At 33.1% G+C, this 5,067-nt stretch overlaps 1 non-coding gene across 1 annotated transcript; it reads right to left on the reverse strand.

The window, feature by feature from the left end:
• Positions 1 to 1,752: 1,752 nt before the first annotated feature.
• LOC139903265 (small nucleolar RNA R71) lies at positions 1,753 to 1,859 on the reverse strand. The gene has a single exon (XR_011778097.1). It is a non-coding gene; the product is annotated as a small nucleolar RNA R71 (small nucleolar RNA).
• Between the last annotated feature and the right edge of the window lie 3,208 nt (positions 1,860 to 5,067).

The raw sequence follows: 5,067 nt of genomic DNA on the forward strand, positions 1-5,067 counted from the left end.
TTTAAAATTTTTAAAAAGTCGTATTTATTAAATATTTTAGGGGTATATTATGTGACTTATAATTAATAATTTCTATAATGTCGCTTTCATGTGAATAGTAAATTAATTAATTTCTATAATTTGAATCGTAAAAGTTTTAAAAAGTCGTATTTATTAAATATTTCAGGGGTATATTATATAACTTGCAATTAATAATTTCTATCATGTCGCTTTCATGTGAATAGTAAATTAATTAATTTCTTTTCATTTACTATTCATGAATAGTAAATGAGTTAAAAAAAAGTTTTGAAAAAAAATAATAATAAAAAAAAATTATTAATTCCTTTTTAAAAAAAAAAATTTGTGTAAAAAAATCGTTTTTTTTTAAGAAAAAAAATTCGTTTAAAAAAAATTGTAAAAAAAATCGTTTTTTTTAAAGAAATTATTTTTTTAAATAAAAAAAAGTTTAAAAAAAAATTTAAAAAAAAAAAAAATTTAAAATCCTTAAAAAAACGAAATATAAAAAAAATTAAAAATTTTTTTTTTTTTTATTACCTTTATATTTTTAGACTCGAGTTACAATTTTTAGTATTAAGTTTTGTTTTGCTATAGTTATTTTTATTTCTAGAATTTTTAGGTTTGCCGTAAAATCCCTTAAGTGCTTATTCCTTAGACTAAGATTTATGTGCTTTAGAATTTTGCGACGCCGTTTTTCGCGCTACTTTCTTATTTTTATTTTTCGACGCCTATTTTTCGACCTTTTTCGACGCGCAATCTTTTTCTTTCTTATTTCTCGCTATTCTAGTTTTAAGACATAGATTTCTATTCTACTTCTTATCTAAATTTCTTAAAATTACGAAAATTTATTTTAAGTGGTTAAATTGATAGACATCCAAATTTTCTGGTTCGTAGTAATAGTTGAATTTGTACGTGGACCGGGTTATTGGAGCCAAACAGTCCTCAATTATATTGAGACCAAACGAATCCTGCCCCTCTGCTGCATCTTTTGGCTATTCGAAACGTGGGCAAAATCAGAAAAGTCTATTAATTGGACAACTTATATAAGTTTTTCTATTTTTATAACTAATAGGATATTCTGTGAATGCACCGAGCAAAACGTTCACCACCTTTCATACATTCACTACCTGTAACTCGATCAAGACATCTAGCCAATATTATCGCCGTTGATTTTTCTTTAGAATCATCATCTAGTCGACCAAGAACTCCAACTCAAATTTCTGATAATCCATCTTTTGAACCCGACCTCACAATTGAGAATCCGGAGAATATTCAGGGACAATTCCAAGATCCAGAACCACTAATCATTCCTCCTGAACCACAAACCATTAAATCAGAATCTTCTAGTGATTCGTATTCAACAAATTCAATTATGAAAAATCTGGAACCTCTAAGTATGGAAGACCGAATGAGAGCCACACGCACGGGCCAAGGTCACGCCATTATTAAGCCAGACATTAATGCGCCAGATTATGAAATCAAAGGACAAATCCTACACATGGTAAATAATCAGTGCCAATATAGTGGTGCGCCGAAGGAAGACCAAACGAACATCTTCGTACGTTTAATAGGATCTGTACACTATTCAAAATCCGAGAAGTTGAGGATGAACAGATCTATCTCATGTTGTTTCCCTGGACTTTAAAGGGAGAAGCTAAAGATTGGTTAGAATTGTTACCTGAAGGGGCGATTGACACATGGGATGTTTTAGTTGAGAAATTTCTTAAAAGATTCTTTCCGGCATCTAAAGCCGTGAGACTTCAAGGAGAAATTGTTACGTTCACACAAAAGTCAAATGAAACTCTATATGAGGCATGGACAAGATTTGGAAAGTTGTTGAGAGGATGTCCTCATCACGGTTTAGACACTTATCAAATAGTACAAATATTCTACCAAGGTGTCAACGTTGCTACACGAAAAGACATCGACATAACAGCTGGTGGTTCCATTATGAAGAAAACCGCAACTGAAGCTTACAAAATTATTGATAACACAGCCTCCCACTCTCATGAGTGGCACCAAGAGAAAGATATATATCGTTCATCTAAAGCGGCTAGAGCCGATTCTAGCCATAACTTTGATTCCGTTTCCGCAAAAATAGATGCTTTCGAGAGACGAATGGAAAAGATGAATAAAGATATTCACGCAATACGAATCAGTTGTGAGCAATGCGGTGGACCACACTTAATGAAAGACTGTCACATTGAACAAACGATGGAACAACGTGAGAATGTTGTCTACATGAACCAAAGGCTGGAAAATAGTTATCAGAATAATTATCAACCGCCAAGGCCAAACTTCAATCGAAATCAAAACATTCTTTACAATTCAAAAGGACCCAACAATAACTCGTATAACCAACAAGGTCCGAATAACCAACCAACTCAAAACAACACTTTCAATCAACAAAGACCTGGCTTGTATAAACCACCACAACAAACCGAAGAGAAAAAGTCAAATCTGAAAGAAGTGGTATTTAAGCTAGTTGAATCTCAAACACAATTTATTGAAACTCAAACTCAAATGAATGAGAGGTTTGATCAGTCATTTAGAACTTAACAAGCTTCTATTTTGAATCTAGAAAAACAAGTTGGTACTCTTGTTAGATTGATGAGTGAAAGGAAACAAGGAAAGCTACCGAGTAATAATGAAGTAAATCCTCGGAATGAAAATGTTAACATGATATCAACAAATTTTGAAAAACCAATACCAGAAGATGGGAAAGTTTTAGATGTAAGTAACAATGAAGAAGTTACAACACCACCACCACCCGAGTATGTAAAGCCAGTGGTGGCACCATACAGACCACCCATCCCGTTTCCAAGAAAAGGAGTTGAGTATGAGCAAGTAATATGTAATAAAGTTTGTGATACCTCTGGAAAGAAGAAGAAGAAGAATAAAAAAGTGCAAGAAACAAAAACAGTATAAGTAAACCCGGTGAAGACAGTTCCACCAAATCCTCCACCTAGGGTAGGTGATCCGGTGAATTTATTGTTCCTTGTCTACTTAGTGACTGTGTCATGTATGATGCACTAGCAGATTTAGGTTCAAGTGTGAGTGTTATGCCTCTTTCATTATATAAGAGATTAGGTGTAGGTGAGTTAACTCCAACGGATATGAGTGTTCGACTCCTTGATCAAACCATTAAGCACCCAGTTGGAATTGCTGACAACCTACCCGTTCAAGTAGGTAATTTAACCTTTCTAGTCGAATTCATTGTCATTGACATAGAAGAGGACTCAAACGTTCCTATAATTTTAGGTCGACCATTCTTAGCGTCCACCGGGGCGTTATTTGATGTAAGAAAGGATAGAATGACACTTAGTAATGATGAGAAATCGATCACCTTTATGATTCGAAAGTCTAAATTTCCACCAACCAAAATCGTTGAACCAGCGGAAACGATTGGTAAGAACCATGTTGTTTTACCAACTCCAACGGTAGTGCTTAACAATAATAAAACGCCTAAGTGTGGGGAAAATGAAGTAACACCTAATGATGACCTGATAACAAAGAACCCCGTTGTTGATACGAAATTAAATGATCCCGTTATTAATAGTTCAATGAAGAAACTTATTAAACGGATTCGCGATGCTAGAACCAAGGGGAACTCTAAGTTATGTAACAGGTTAGTATCCAATCTATCGCCTAAAGAAAAGGCGAAACTAGTTGAAATTGTGGATATTTTACAGGAATCCGACCAATGGCTTAAAAAAAAAGTCATAGATATGCAAGTTGATTATGGTCCAAGAGAAATTGACGATGAAGTTAATCACAATTTCGACACCACATCTACCTAAGTGTGAGGAGATTCAAATATTCTAAAAAGAAAATGCTGTTTGGAGTTAGTTGTTCTGTTCTCGTGTAGTTCCGAGAATGGAATCCGATTGGTCTTTTCCACTAGCAGACACTAAAGAACTAGTTTTCTCCCCTCATTCTGAATTTTTTTTGTTTTTTAGGTTTTATATGAAATTAATATGTTTTCTTTTTAAGTTTTGTGTGAATTTAAAAACAAAAATTTACTTTATTTCATTAAGTTGATAAAAAATGATTTCTAAAATTCGTCGTGAGTTGAAGACTAGGTCGTTGAGCCGAAATTACTTTACCCGAGGGCGGGGCAAAAAATTTTGTCATCATTATTTTTAATTTTATTGATTTAAATTATGCAAAAAAAAAATATTTGATTTTATAAATTTTTGAACGTGGGGTAATATACCCAACTTTAAAAATATGTATATATGTTTGTATTTTATCATGTAAACAACAGAGTAAAACAACGCACTTTCAAAGACTAACATTAAGTTCAGCAAAAGCTACTGATTTTGACGACAAGATGCAAAACAAAAAATGTGATATAATAAATGAAGGAATGAACGATGAGGCGCGCCATCTATCATTCGACGAACTTTGTAATTAAAAACTGGGTATTTTTAATCACTTTCCTACACTAATCACCCTCATGAATTTATAATTATAGTCTGATTTCATGCAAATGAGGGCATTGCATGATCTCAAGTGTGGGGAAGGATTATAAATTCTCTCGGGTTTATACTTGGCTTATTTTCTAAATATTATTAAAATTTTAAAATTTTTTAACTAAATGAATTCAAAATCATGTTTATACATATTTATGAACGATAAAACTAGGTGTTAATGCCGAAATTATTGTTACCTCGGAAAGGACATAAATTGAGAAACAACTAAAACGCTTGAATTTATTTATTAAGATATAAAAAGACGCATGAAAAAAGCCAAGTGTGGGGAGACTGTACCAAGTTATTCAATTAAAAACTATCTATCACATGTTTTTGTAAAGTTATTGCAGGTGCTTTTACTTTGGACTAAATTACCTGGTTTACCCGATTTACTGTAAGAGAGATGGATCTACACTATGAATCAATTCCATCATTAAAAGGAAGTAAAGTCTTCCGAAAAAGACACGCGCTTCTTGATTTAGGTCAAGAAATTGTCGTCCAGACCAGCTGTAGGTTGACGAAAAATCTAGAAAAGTCATCTCTAAAATCAGCAGGAAATCCACGGACCTCAGCATCAAACAGGGTCGCCAAGTGG

The sequence above is a fragment of the Rutidosis leptorrhynchoides genome, chromosome 3, assembly GCF_046630445.1.
Source record: "Rutidosis leptorrhynchoides isolate AG116_Rl617_1_P2 chromosome 3, CSIRO_AGI_Rlap_v1, whole genome shotgun sequence".
Lineage (NCBI taxonomy): Eukaryota > Viridiplantae > Streptophyta > Magnoliopsida > Asterales > Asteraceae > Rutidosis > Rutidosis leptorrhynchoides.